The 15,964-nt window shown below is 36.3% G+C and overlaps 1 protein-coding gene across 1 annotated transcript in view; it reads left to right on the top strand.

Annotated features, from left to right (window-relative positions):
* The window catches only part of LOC136173568 (arylacetamide deacetylase), a 42,038-nt gene extending 26,791 nt beyond the window's left edge, over nucleotides 1-15,247 (top strand). The window contains exon 7 of the transcript XR_010664248.1: nucleotides 14,885-15,247. The gene's annotated coding sequence lies outside the window, so the exon portion shown is untranslated. The remainder of the gene's footprint in view (nucleotides 1-14,884) is intronic.
* The last annotated feature ends 717 nt before the right edge of the window (nucleotides 15,248-15,964 follow it).

Raw genomic sequence — 15,964 nt, 5'->3', positions numbered from 1 at the left:
CAAGTATTACGAAACTCATCAGATTCCAGAGGAGGCAGGAGACAGAGGAGCCAGAAGCCGGAAGAAAGGATTTAGATTTTCTTTGTGCTCTGAGCATTTTAACATGGATCTGAGGAGAATCTGCTCAGCAACCTTTCAAAAAAGGAAGCAGTGGGGGAAAGTCACACACTTGTGGCTGGTGAATTTAGAACATTTTAGCTCAAACACGGCAAATCTCTGTGTTCAGATGTGAGGAGATCACCTAATATTATTGACTGTACCATATAATTGATAACTACCTTTCTAGTTTTTAAAATTTTACAAATTTTGACTTGTCTTTTTCAAATTTTTTTTTCATATCATTTTTTTTTTTAACTGGAGTCTAATCTTGGTAGGCAGTATTCTACATAGGAATGTTCTCCCAGGACTGGTATTCACTTCTCTCTCTTGATTAGAATTGGAATTATTTCTAATTGTATTTCTAAGATTCTCAGCTCTTCCATTCCCCTAGGCTCTAGGCAAGGATCATCATTATAAAATAACATCATAACCCTCTTTGGAAAGCCTAAGATCCCTTAAAACTTAAATCTCTTATAAAAGGTTGTAGAATTCTGAAAGGGGGCCAAGGGTGGGTTAGGGAAGTGTCTCATTCGTCGGTTTCCAGAAAACAGGAGACTTGTGTGTGTGTGTGTGTGTGTGTGTGTGTGTGTGTGTGTGTGTGTGATGAGCATATCCTCCACTTGGCTCTTAGCATAATGATGTCACTCTCCTTTTCCAAGCGGAGGCCTTGACTCCCATAAGTTTTCAGGTGATAACTCACCCTGCAGGGACTCCCACTCATGCCTGCAGTTCTAACCCAGAAAGCCTGCAGTCAGAAAGACAGGCTCTAACTACTGACAAGATGAACTAGGTCCTCCAGTTCAGATCACGTCAACCAAAAACATAGTGTGATTAAAGCTAAAGCTTATATCCTGACCCTAACAGTCCCCAAAATTATATTGCCTGGAAATTAAATCTCTTCTTCCCTAAAAAGTGGTTGATTCTAAGCAAAGATCATTATCAAATTTAGTTGTGGGCTTTAAAACTCTATGCCTGTAAAACAGCTGGAGTTTAGAATATGCACTTCCTCTTATTCAAAGCTTTCTTGCTAAGGGGTGGGGGTCAGTTCAGCAGGATGATGTGTGGAGTGGCTTTTCAGCTGTGAATAGTTCTAATTTCAGTTGCTCTTTCATTCTCTTTATCCTTAAGTTGAGGTGTATGGTGTCTGTTTAGAGATCTAACCACAATTTTATAACTTTAAAAAATTTTATTCTGCAAATTAAATATCAAATTTAAATGTATGTATTTTTAAAATCTCAAAAAAAGAACAGCAGTGAATTAAATTGTTAAGTTTTGGAGTGTAGGAAGCATTATTTCTGGACTAGATCTCAGCAGTAATTTGGAATTAGAGACACGGGCTAAGTGAATAGGAAACTTCATGTTTATCTGTGATGCTTGTGTGAGTGCTCAGGTGCTTAGTCATGGCTTTCTTCGACCCCATGGACCATAGCCCGCCAGGCTCCTCTGTCCATGGGATTCTCCAGGTAAGAATACTGGAGTGGGTTTCCATGTCCTCCTCCAGGGGATCTTCTCAACCCAAAGACTGAACCCGTATCTCCTGAATTGGCAGGCTGATGGATTCTTTACCAGTAGTGCTGCCTGAGAAGCCTTTTATCTGTAATAATTTAAATGAAATACCTTACTTGGATATATTTAAGTATGTAGCCTGTTAGATAACTTCCACTTTTAAATCTAGTTGAATCTAGAAGTAATGTAGATTAACATGTTAGCTAAATCTCACTTGTTTATAATAGATCAAAGTGTTGACTTCAATGAAGATCTTTTCTTCATTCTAAACAGGCATTAACTCTTCATGAACAAAACATTCAGACATTCAGTTAATTATTAAGGATTATGCAAGCATGAGCTTTTTCATCTGTCCCAAAGGATGGTTTTCAATGTGTTAGTCATATAATTGTTACACAATAGTTATCTTTTTTAGATATATGAGCACACACAAATATAGTTTGCTGGGGGAAAAAAAAAAAACAGCTTCTGTTGGAAAATATTTTTCCCAGCTAATCAAATTACCTTCAGTAAATACAGAGGGGTGTTAAAAAGTTTTAGTCAAGGGACTTCCCTTGCAGTTCAGTAATTAAGAGATGGTGCCTTCATTGAGGTTGCCAAGGGTTCAATCCCTGGCTGGGGAACTAGGCTAAGCCACTCAGCCTGGCCAAAAATTAATAAATAAAATGATTTCAATCAAACTATGAAGTTGCCATAAGAATAAGAGAAATACAAGACTTTCCAAGCTACTTCTTTTTAAAGTATTAATCTATATGATTGGTATGAAAACAAATAAGACATTAGCTAAGATTAATATTTCCCACAAGTTAAAGTAAAGTATCAAAATAAAATTAATTAGTGGAAAATAATGGAATGAAAATGCGTTCCTCCAGTATAATTTGCCACTTTCACACAGCTCTTCTATGTCTTAGAAAAAAAAAAAGAAACTGATTATAATCAAATGAATTTAGATATTAGTGCTCAATCAGTTTTTCACTATTTGCAAGAGATTGTGAAATTGTTTTCACAGTCACAAGAAAACAATATAAAATTCATTAAAAAGAAATTAGAACCAGATCCATTGAATTTGAAAGTAACTTTTTGACAGAATTAAGAGGCTACATATTAAGGATTATTTTCTTTCATTTGTTCTTGGTCTGCCCCCTTGTGGTCTCCAGAAAACTGTTATCCAACATAAAACAGCACAGTTATAAAATACTATTGCTATATATATATACACACATATAAATATAATAGTCTTGCTATATATATCCAATAATGTCAAGTTTTAATATCTCTTGAAGTGGTTTAGAAAAATGTTTCAGCCTGCTTTAGTTTGTCATACAAAAATATTTAAAATTATAAATCAGTTCAGTTCGGTTCAGTCGCTCAGTCGTGTCCAACTCTTTGCAACCCCATTAACCGCAGCACACCAGGCCTCCCTGTCCATCACCAACTCCTGGAATCCACCCAAACCCATGTCCATTGTGCCGGTGATGCCATCCAACCATCTCATCCTTCTCCAGTCTTTATCCAACCTTCTCCTCCTGCCCCCAGTCCCTCCCAGCATCAGGGTCTTTTCAAATGAGTCAGCTCTCTGCATCAGGTGGCCAAAGTATTGGTTTCAGCTTCAACATCAGTCCCTCCAATGAACACCCAGGAATAATCTCCTTTAGGATGGACTGTTTGGATCCCCTTGCAGTCCAAGGGACTCTCAAGAATCTTCTCCAACACCACAGTTCAAAAGCATCAATTCTTCTGCACTCAGCGTTCTTTATAGTCCAACTCTCACATCCATACATGACCACTGGAAAAACCATAGCTTTGACTAGATGGACCTTTGTTGACAAAGTAATATCTCTGCTTTTTAACATGCTGTCTAGGTTGGTCATAACTTTCCTCCCAAGGAGCAAGCGTCTTTTAATTTCATGGCTGCAATCACCATCTGCAGTGATTTTGGAGCCCAGAAAAATAAAGTAAGCCAGTATTTCCACTGTTTCCCCATCTATTTGCCATGAAGTGATGGGACCGGATGCCATGATCTTAGTTTTCTGAATGTTGAGCTTTAAGCCAACTTTTTCAATCTCCTCTTTCACTTTCATCAAGAGGCTCTTTTGTTCTTCACTTTCTGCCACAAGGGTGATGTCATCTTCATATCTGAGGTTATTGATATTTCTCCCGGCAATCTTGATTCCAGCTTGTGTTTCCTCCAGCCCAGCGTTTCTCATGATGTACTCTGCATAGAAGTTAAAAAAACAGGGTGACAATATACAGCCTTGACGTACTCATGCCTCAAAATCAACATCTTTGGATAAATTGATGACATTTCTTTTAGTTCCTAAAATTATTTTTAGAATGAAAATGCTATACAAATTACACACATACTTCAAAATTTTTAAGATTTTTATTTTCAAAAACTTTGTAAAAATTGGATATTGGGAATAATTGTCAAAAATTGCTATATGAAGCAATTTGGCTGAGGCCTTTTTTGCATTCATTCAACATCCTATGAATAAATTTTGAAAGCATTTATCCACAATCTTACAAAATAAGTTGAGATTTGATTGTGTGAGAGAGGAAAAGGCATATTCAATATTATTGTAGCTGGTTGCCCTTAGAAATTGCTCTAATGAAGATGTTGCGATCCAGATAAGCACTTTGATGCTGATTCTGTCACATTTCTTTGGTTTGTATAAACTTCAAATACCAATGATTTGTAGATTTTAAAAGGTATCCAGTGATAACTATCTGCTGGAATATCTTTGTAACTAATGGGTCTACATGAATGATGTATTAGTTCTTAAATTTGAATGTTTAAACAGATAATCTCTAAACTATAATATTACTAATATTAAACTTGATTTAATTTTTAAATTACTTATTCTGTATCTTTCATTTTAACTTTTAATAGATTATGCACAATTTTTCTGTGACAGGATTTGTTTTTCTGTTTTGTTTTCTTTTTTGGTAATGCAACTGGCTTTTAGCTTTCCATGTTTTAATAAGTAAGTTGATTCTTAAATTAAGTGAATAAAGGAAAGAATAAACCCAAACATTATAATTAACGGCAATGCCATTTTCCCAAATGATGCCTCAGGTTTCGGTATGACCATAACCTTTTAAGTAAAGGGAATTATATTGCTTCAAGGTTTAAAACAAAGTAAAATTAGGTGGGCACAAACTATGTTAAATGTATGCTCAATCACACATGCACACACCCTCACACCAAGTTTTCTTACCAAGCCTTATACGTGTAACTCTTTAGTGATTCTGAACAAGTCCCCCGCGCTTCTCTAAACTTAGCTTTTTCCCTTGTGAAATCATAGTGTGGGAGCTGGTCAGTATTTTTCAAACTAATATCTTCATATCTATTTGCAGGTGTTCACAGTCTTCTAGGAGAATTTTATATGTATTTTGATTTCATAATTTTAATAATGCAAATTGCACATGCAAATTGTGGGTAATTTAGATGAGTGCTAAATTAGATAACCAGGCAACACCATAAAGCTAAAACCTAAATCTGAATTTGTAAGAAGGAGTTTCTCAATATATAGTCTAAGAATCTTTGTAGTTTTCAAAAGTACTCTTGATGGACTTCCATCACTGCTCAAATCAGAGAAATGTTTCTTAACTTCCCTTCAGCCTTTCACATTTATTTTAAAATCTGATATTGATCAGCTTTAAATGGAACTACCAGAGGAAGGCCGCACACCACAAAAGAAAGACAAATTGATTTTTCTCCATTATTTTTGGGTGTTTATCTCCTGTACACATGTCAAAATAAGCAAATCAACTTAGCAGACATGTGATGGGGCTTCCCAGGTGGCGCTAGTGGTGAAGAACCCACCTGCCTCTGCAGGAGACCTAAGACGCGTGGGTTCAGTCGCTGGGTTGGGAAGGTCCCCTGGAGGACGGCATGGCAACCCGCTCCAGTCTTCTTGCCGGGGGGATCTCACGAACAGAGGAGCCTGGTGGGCTACAGTCCATAGGGTCTCAAAGAGCCCAACACGACTGAAGCGACTTAACACACGCACAAACACACACACACACGTGATGTCTAAAGCAAAGCTGCAATAATGTTGTGTGAAAGAAAATCGACAGCCTCTAGGAAGTGCTGGCTGAAATAGCATGATGGTAAACTGATGCCATGATGGCTCTTCAATGAGGGAGAAGGACAGGATGTCATAAATTCTGAGGGAAGACAAAGGCCAAGAACCGAAACATATTTGTAAGGCCAATGATGCTAAAGCAAAGAATGTGAAAAGTTAAGGACATACACTCCACAAGCACCCAAGTCATTCCAGGAAGCCTTTAAAATAATTGGGCTTAGGACTTTCCAGGTGACCCAGGGGTTAGGTCACTGTAAAGGGACCCTTCCCTTGCAGGGGCACTGGTTCATCCCTGGTCAGGGAATTAAGAGCTTATGCAAAAGTGAAGTCATAAATGAATGGGCTAAACATAAAAAGAGCAATTAGTAACAGGACAGACTGGCTGCTGATGCGGTTCAGAATGAACATACTCCAATGGAAAAGATTGTTCAGAGTATTTGGACTAATCAATAGAAATAACTCCAGACAGAAGGAAACAGGTTATAAATAAAAAGAATGATATCTAGTGGGCTTCTAGCATAGGTTTGTTTAAAACTAATAATAAATATGTTTGTTTATTTATTCTACAAACAAAAATGATAGGTTCAAACTTTGTCTTCTCTGACAGTTAGTTCAATATCCACAAATTTGTTAAGATCATTTAAAAAAAAAAGCAGTATGCAAAACTTGTCACATACAGAATTTCTTATTTCTATAATTCAATATAATTAGCTACCAAGTTATTTAATCACTATATTGATGATACTGTCCTGATCTGTTTGAGTTTTATTTAATTTGGTCTCATAATTTGAGTTTAACACAATCAGGAGTCTGTTATCAAAATATTTAATGGTTAAGGTTTTCAATAAAAATTATAAGTAGTTTAAAATTCATAACTGAACAAGCATTTTATTATGAAATATATCAGTTATACAATTAATTTCTTTTTTAGTCACACATACGTTTCATTGCTGTACATAGATTAGAGGGGATATTCTTCTAATTAATAATGGAAGTATGTTAATAATTTTAAAAATGGTGCATATTTTTTATAAAGACAAATTTTTTAATCCTAAAAAAATATCCTTTATAGCCCTATATATTCATTCCTTATTAAACACAGTTAAAATAAAAACAAAAATTCAGACAGAAACTGTACATCTAAGTTGGATCTGCCCCTTCTTCTCTTACCAACAATGGAAAAACAAGCAGCTTGAGTAACTTTGTAGAAAGGATGAAACTGACCTCAAGGTCAAAGACAAATAGCAGAAAAGGTCATATTTTATTATGGAGATAACACAAATAGAAGAGAAAGCAAACATCTCTGTCCCCGCTTTCACAGGACACAAGAATAAAAGCAACAGCTGGCTTTGTCTTACTGAAGCCATCTGTCATCAACACAGCTGCCAACTTCAACTTAGAGAGAATGCTGTCTCATAAACTGAAAGGAAGGTGTAGGCAACAAAACCAGCAAACTTGACACCCCAAATGTGTCTGGCATGCTGATTATTTCAGGCTGAAAACAATCAAGGCCCAAAAAAGTCAAGAAACATAGTTACTTTCCCCCTAACTTCCTTAAAAGATTTTAGATAGAGGGCCTGTTTCTAGAACAGAGCTATCACCAGTGAGATCTGCAAAGAATATAGGTTAACTGTGGTGAGGGAAGCTCAGAGGGAGGTAGTGATTAGAATCCACTCTGGGTCCCACTGTCCCTGCAAGGCCCAGCAAACATATACTTACCAAACATCTGCTTTAATATTCATTTATTGATTCATTTGGCTGTGCCAGATCTTAGTTGCAGAATGTGCGATCATTAGTTGTAGCATGGGAGCTCTTAAGTGGTGGCACGTGGATCTAATTCCCTGACTTGGAATCAAATCCAGGCCCCCTGCATTGGGAGAACAGAGTCCTAGCCACTGGACCCCCAGGGAAGTCCTTACTATCTCCTTGTGAATTGCCATCCTCTCCTTTGAAGTCCCAAACCGTGATGCCCAGATCCTCTTGTCTTTAGCTGAAGATGATACTTCAGGTGAGAGTTTAGCCATTTTGATGAGTTACTCAGTGCTTTGGGGCCTCTCCTATATGTATACTTGCTGTTGAACTTGTTTGAGTTTCTCCTGTGGATCAGTCTCATGTGAAAGGCACATGGAGAAGAAACGTCTAAGTCCTCTCGGGGACTTCTAGCTGACAGCCCACCCTCTCACAGCTCCTCCCTCAGCTCAGAGCAACGGCTCAATACTTCACTAATTTGTGTAAAAGCCTTGCAATTTTGCCATACCTACGTGAAAACTATACAATTTATTTAATGTTTCTTGGTGTTAACTACTTATAAATTAAATACATTGATTCTTAAAAAGTAAACCTCATAAGTAGTAAACCAACATCACCTTTCATGAATGTAACGAGCATAGAACCCTATCTGAACACTCGCCTGAGACTTCACAGCCCTCTTCTCAAAAAGGCAACGCATGTGTGTGCCCAGTTTCTCAGTGGTGTCCAACTCTGCGACCCATGGACCATAGCCCACCAGGCTCCTCTGTCCATGGGATTTCCCAGGCAAGCATACTTAATTGGATTGCCATGCCCTCCTCCAGAGGATCTTCCTGACCCAGGGATTGAAACTGTGTCTCCTGCATTTCCTGCATCGGCAGGTAGATTCTTTTCCACTCAGCTATCAGGAAAGCCCCTATAAGGGCAATAGGAAGTGCTAAAGAATGCTGAAAGCTTAATATTCTTTAGAATATTAAAACCAGACTGTCTACTTGATGTATTCCCAAAGGTTGAAAGTTAACTGTAAGTGACTGAATCTTTCTGAGTACGTGAGCAGATGTCCTGGCATCCCCTATGATCATGTGGTGACTTGCCATCAGTAAGAGAACCACACTTGGGAAACAAAGGGTGAGAGCCAAGTATAACAAGGCCAAGAACGATGACGGTTCAGATCCTTCACACAGAAAGACTGTGAATTTCATATCCAGTTCTGAGATGACTCAGGTCATCAGATATCCCCAAACTGGAATAGATTCAGTACTTTTGCATGAGGGACAACAGACTTCATCCTCTAAAGACTCTGAGCTTTCCAGCTGTCCTGATCATTTCTTTTTCCTGAGATGTTGTTGTCTCATCATGTTTGCTCCAAATCAATTGGCTGTTAAGGTAGCTATTAGGCTCAGAGCAACTTAGGGATGTAAGTTAAACACAGTTAGGTTTTGCAAAAATGTGCAGTTTGGAATGTGCTGTTGTTTCTAAGGTTACTTACGTCTAACAATAATAGCCTGAAATCAGAGCTATATTTATTTGTTTACTTGTTTTCTCCTCAGTTTTATCAATTTCTGAATGTTCAAGATCTTTTTTTTTTATTTGTTTACCTCTAAAGTCTACCACGAATCAATCTATATTCTATTTCCAGAATCAAATTATAAAACTTGGCAAAATGTTATGCCCAAAACACAACAGGACTTTGGTCAATTAACACCACTTGACTGAACATAATCCATCTCATTCGCCAAGGCTCAATTCAAAACTGTATCCTTTTTAATTCTCCAGTAAGAACTTTACTTACTTGTCAGCAGTGACAGTTTCATCCTCTTTTCTCTTAGTAGTAGTTCACTCATTTTTCACTTCTGTATTCCTCTCCAGTGCCATCACGGTGTTTTGTACTTAAAAGCTATATAAATATTGACACTTCCTGAGTAAGTTCATGAAATGAAAAAAATAGAAAGTAGTTATATTCAAACAGGTCTATATTATAGTGTTCACAAGTAATATGCTGATTTTTATGAAGACCATATCTATTTTCTATAACAAAACATTGAATGTGTAATAAAGGCGAGCTTTTAAAATATATCTATGAGGTTAACTTTGTAATTTAAAATCTAATATGTAGAATTTTTATGTAGATAACATATGCAAAGGTCCCCCCCAGCTGCTAAGAAGAATGGAAAAAGTCATAGTTTACCTTATTTCATTTAATAGAATATATATCAGTACTCAGATAACTTACTTCACCAAATATTTTATTTTTTATAAATTGAGACTTCCACAGCTGTCATATAATAGCAACTTATGTTCAGATGTAGAGTCTAAAGATTTAGAGTTGTTTCATAAAAACAGAATTAACAAACTAAACTATTTTTTAAATGTTTATTTATTTATTTTTTGCCTAGTTACGATTTATTGCTAAGATAAAATAAAAGTTCAAGTTTGCCAGGAGAAATATCAATAACCTCAGATATGCAGATGACACCACAATTATTGCAAAAAGGGAAGAACTAAAGAGCCTCTTGATGAAAGTGAAAGAAGAGAGTGAAAAAGTTGGCTTAAAACTAAACATTCAGAAAACTAAGATCGTGGCATCTGGTCCCATTATTTCATGCCAAATAGATGGGGAAACAGTGGAAACAGTAACAGACTTTATTTTCTGGGGCTCCAAAATCACTGCAGATAGTGACTGAAGCCATGAAATTAAAAGATGCTTACCCTTTGGAAGGAAAGTTATGACCAACCTAGACAGCATATTAAAAAGCAGAGACATTACTTTGCCAACAAGGTCCATTTAGTCAAAGCTTTGGTTTTTCCAGTAGTCATGTATGGATGTGAGAGTTGGACTATAAAGAAAGCTAAGCACCAAAGAAATGATGCTTTTGAACTGTGGTGTTGGAGAAGACTCCTGAGAGTCCCTTGGACTGCAAGGATATCCAACCAGTCCATCCTGAAGGAAATCAGTCCTGAATATTCATTGGAAGGACTGATGCTGAAGCTGAAACTCCAGTACTTTGGCCACCTGATGTGAAAAAGTGACTCATTGGAAAAGAAACCCTGATGCTAGGAAAGATTGAGGGCCAGAGGAGAAGGGGATGACAGGGACTGAGATGGTTGGATGGCATCACCGACTCAATGGACGTGATTTTGAGTAAGTTTCAGGAGTTGGTGATGGATAGGGAAGACTGGCGTGCTGCAGTCCATGGGGTTGCAAAGAGTCAGACATGACCGAGCGACTGAACAGATAAATAAAAGTTAATCATTCTCCATAATTTTATCATTTTAAAAACATGTCTCAAGTGGTGAATTATTTCCTCATTGGAATATTCATTTACAGATGTTCTATTTTATAATTTATTTGTTCAGCAAATATTTAATCTGCTGTTGTGTGTCAGGCACTTCAAGTATCTTTCTCTCTCAGAGAGGGGTCCTCTTCTTGTTCTGGACTTCTGTTTTAAAATTGAATAAATGACACAACAACAACCTTAACTTCATAGAAAACCTTGAGATATGTGTTGGCTTCTGCTCTTGATTCTGCCTCTTTTTCTGATTATTGCACTTACTTTTCCAAACTAGCCCACTTAAACCAAAGGTCAAACCAGTCACAGCCACCCCTAAATAAAACTTCAGAATAAGGCCTTACTTGCTCGGCAGGGCCTGGAGGTGAGCAGAATTTCTTAAGTGTACAAGTGGGCTTTCTCATACATTGCCCTCCAAAAGTTTATGATTTTTCTGAGGTACCTAACACGTTATTCAAAGCCTTCTTTGTGTGTCCAGAGGTAGAATTTAATTTTACTCACTGTTTATTTTCAAATATGTTGATTTCATATATTTTTTCCTAAGTCACTTTACAAGTAAAATTCTTAACAGGTTAGAAACTAAATTCTATTTTCCAAGTGAAATTCTCAACAGGTTGGAAACTAAATTCTATTTTCTAAGATATTTTTCAATACTTCATTTTTTAAAAATTCAAATTATTTCCTAAGATTTAATTTCAGTTCTGTGTATCTCCAAAATACACTAGAGCTAATATTTTCCTTTCAGTTTTGCTCTGGCCAAAAGTGGGAGAAAGAAAAACACATTTTTAAATTCTTCACGAAAGAAACCAGATAATAAGTCATGCTTTTTATATCTTGGAGAAATATTTATAGCATAAAAATTGTTCATCACTAGGAAATTTTGACATTTTCTGTTTAGCTTAGTTTTAAAATTATTTCCTTTTTTCCTCATTAATTCCTCTTTTATTGTTTCTGTCATAGTCTCTATTTGATATTCTCACTTTTGCCACTTTATACTTTTAAGTATAAAATTTTTCCATTTCCAGTTGGAAATTCACTGAGAATGCTTAACCAACTCTTCTCTAGTTTTCGTTTTATTTAATGACAAGTCATATCTGGTCTTTCATTAGTTAAGCTATGCTTTGTCTATTCGAAAATTCAAAAACTTGATTTTATTTACTTTCGGTTTCATCTGGTTTCGCTCTCAATATATTTCCTTTTTTTGGATTTCTTAGCTGGAGACTTTGAGGTGGTACTTATATTCTGTTTGCTTTACAAATATAGACATTCAGGTCAATTCATTAACCCTTAAGGAAGAGCTAGAGGCAAGGCATATCTTTTGGGAAGGGGTATGTTTTTATTTATTTATGTTTTTTTGGTCCTTTCTTTTTCAACTTTTAACGTAAAAATTGGCACACATACATAAAAGTTGAAAGAGTTGTAAAGTAAATATTTATACACCCATCCCCTAGATTTGACGACAAATATCTCATTACATCTGCTTCATTAGCTCTCTATTCATCTATTCATTCTCTATCAACTCTATCAATCAAATTTGTTTTTTAGTATATGTCAAAGTCTCAGACATCAGTAAATTCCACCTCTAAACATTTTAGTAAACATTTCACTAACCAGAGTATAGTAGTTATTTTTGTTTTTGCCTTCTTTGAGATAAATATATGTATAAGGAAATACATAAGTCTTAAATATATCAAACACTGAGTCCTGACAAATATATATGCCTATACAAATCCTATCCTAACAAGATACAGAGCATTGCTATCACCCTTTAAAAAGTTTCCTCGTGCTTCTTCTCCATTGAATCCCAGCCCTTTGGCCAGAGACATAGCCTTTGCTATCTTTTTTTTTTTTAGCAATAGATTTGTATTTGTGGTTGTAAGAAATCTTTTAACATGCCTTACTTTTTATTACAGTATTATTTGAAAAGATGCTAAGTTAAATTTCAGTAATAATAATAATATTATAATATCTTATTGTCTAAAAGTATTTCAAATGTCCTATGACATATGACTTGATCCTCTAGCAACCTTATTTTGGGCTTCTCCAATGGCTCAGCAGTAAAGAATCCAGCTACAATGCAGGAGCTGCAGGAGACGTGGGTTCAGTCCCTGGGTTAGGAAGATTCCCTGATGAAGAAGATGGCAACCCACTCCAGTATTCTTCCTTGTTGAGTCCCACGGACAGAAGAGCCTGCTGAGCTACAGTCCGTAGGGTTGCAGAGTCACAGACAACTGAAGCAACTTAGCATGCATACAACCTTATTTTAGAGATGAAGAATCTTAGGCTGTTAGAGGTGAAAAACTCAGTTCAGTGCACTTAAGACTCAGTCCTAGGTTTACAAACAACTGAGCCAATACTTTTTCCCATTATTTTGTAATGCGTTCTTGTTCTGATGCCATTGTACTATAGAATGAGAATGCACAGATTGGCCATAAAGTCTGGAAAGAGATATAGTGTTTAATTGTTTTAAACAGAATGAAACTACTTATTTTGCCTCTGGAATATGTAAGAAATGAAGTTTTACTCAATAAAAGTGGGAGGCACATCATATGAGGCAGCACATCACAGATGCACTTGCATGATTTAGGAAAATGTGCTTTGCTCACTATAATTTTACACAGCATCTTGAACTGTTTATCACTAATAATAACAAAGCAATGAACATACAATGTTATGTTACTGAACACTGCAATGGAATATCAATAATTTTTATTTTTTTCCAAATTTAATAGAAACCCTGTAGCATTTAGGATTATGCCTATAAAGAGTATACTAAAGGAAGCATTTCTTGCAAGAATATGAATAATGTTTACTAATCATTCTTATGAATTAAAAGAAAATGATTTTGCTTTATTACCATCAAGCTGTTTTCCTGTGTCCCCATTCAACGTACTAACTGATCAGAGTATATTTTAATCGATTGTTTACATGACCTTTAGTATTCTGGAAATGAAGTGCTAAACAAACCATTTCTATCTTTCTGTTTTATAATTTAGTTATCTCAGACACTTGGTTTCTATGGTGTTTAAAACAAAACCACAGGAACAAGCTGTAAAGTTATAATTTACTATTTTCAGCATTTTAATGTTGAGGGGTTGTTGTTGCTTAGTCACTAAGTTGTATCTGGCTCTTTTGCAACCCCATGGACTGTAGTTCGCCAGGGTCCTCTGTCCATGGGATTTCCCAGGCAAGATGGAGGGGGTTGCTGTTTCCTTCTCCAGGGGATCTTCCTGACCCAAGGATCAAACTCACATCTCCTGCACTGGCAGGCAGATTCTTTATCGCTGGGTCACCTGGGAAGCGCTACAGGTCTACAAGCTCTGTCCTTTCCCAGCCTGAAGACGGAAGAAAGAGCCTGCAGTCAGTGGCAGAGACATCAAGGGTTTAGTGGATACAGGGTCTTATACGTCTGAAGCAAGGTCCTGGAGTTTCACCCCACCTTGTGTAACAGATGGACAGATGGCAGGACATGGCAGCAATCTTCACTATGGAGGCAAAGGGAGGGGAAGTTATTAGTTATAAAGGAAGAATTAACATCAAGTTTGTGCCAGGGAAACCAGCAAAGAAGCACAATTCTCACTACCCCTTTGATAAGCAATCATAGCGAAGATGTTTTGATCTAAAGATTAGAACAATCGCTAGTTGGAGCTGGGAGCAACTGTGTAAGCATTTACTAATTAGGCTTTACAATGAAAAGGGAAGATAAGTCATGTAAGTTGGATGTAGGTGAGGTAGCAACTGGACAAGCAGAGGGGGATGAACAGAGAGCAAGAGAACAACCATTTTTAATGGCCTGACTATAAAGAGAGAAAGAAACTTTCCTCTATCCTTCTTGTTGGAAGAAACTGACATTAAATTAAATTAACATGGGACAGATTAGCAGGAGAAAACCAAGCAAAAGTTTAATAGCACATATTCATGGGAGTTACCCAGAAAAACTGAGTCACTGGCCAAAGTGGCCAAAGGCCTCTCCTTAAGTACCATTTTCAGCTAAAGACAAAAGAGGATGTTGAGGTCAGAGGGGTTCAGTTATGGGAGATTACCAAGAAAAGCACAGTAAACAAGGGTAAACTGTGATGCAAATTTGTCCTTGCTTTTCTATTGATGTGTTTCTAAATGTGTTTCAAAATGACTTTTGTCATCTTCTTTCAGATGTAGAGAAGGAAACACCCTTACAAATGGCGATATCCCTCACAAACATCAATGAGTCTTACAAAATGACAGCTCCTACTTGGTTTTCAGAGCCCTTCCTACACCTGTTGTTTCTCAGAAAAGAAGAAGGAGAAGAGGAAGAAGGAGGAAAAGTTAATTAACATGCCAGAGAGATATATTTTAGAATGGGAAATTCTGCTCCCATACCTCATAAATTCCACTGTGTCATTCAATCTATTTCTTTTTAGTTCTCATAAATTAAATTCCTATACTCAATAATTATATAACCACATACATTTAAGTGTATCCATCAAATAACCCACATGTATCATTTGCTTTCTGGTGTGTATTTTTAGGAATTTTTAACTGAGCTTTATTCAACTATTTTATAAGATTAATCGATTCATAATAAATGTGCATTCTTTATTTTTCTGGAAGTTTGGTTTTGATATATGCTTTATAATGCTTTATTTGACTTTTCTAAAATTGTATGATTTCTTCTTCAGATTTTAGACCAAATATGGGGCTAAAGAGAAATTCTAAATGCAATGACTGAGAATATAATTTCAACTTAGGATTTTTTATTTATTTAGGCCTAGAAAAATAAAAATTAGGTAAAAATAAATGTCAAATTTACCCTAAAATAAATTTAATATTCTGCTTTTCATTCAATATAGGATATAAATGATATGATAACCTTTCCCTAAGAATCTGAAATTGTTTCTACTTAAACAGAGCATTGAACAAATGTGGATTTCTCTTCTTCCTCAAGAAACATCACTAAAATGAGAATGAGGGAATTACATCATGTAAATATTCAAGGAAAAAATAGCAGAAATGGAGAAAAGAGAGCTTTACAAATTTTTGGAAGATACAAATTTTTGAAAATGCTAAAGTAGTGATGCCAAAAACTTGACCTTTGTGCACCAGAGCTGACTCAAATCTTGGAAACAGAGTTTTGGGGGAAGTAGAAAAGAAGAGCTTTTTTGCTTTGCCAGGAAACAGGGACACCGTGAACTAATGGCATCAAAACTGTGTGTCCCAATCCAGAGGGGTTTGGTGAGAAGTTCTACAGCAGTG

Source organism: Muntiacus reevesi, chromosome 8 (assembly GCF_963930625.1).
Source record: "Muntiacus reevesi chromosome 8, mMunRee1.1, whole genome shotgun sequence".
NCBI classification, from domain to species: Eukaryota; Metazoa; Chordata; class Mammalia; order Artiodactyla; family Cervidae; genus Muntiacus; species Muntiacus reevesi.
This window is presented reverse-complemented; position numbering and strand designations above follow the sequence as displayed.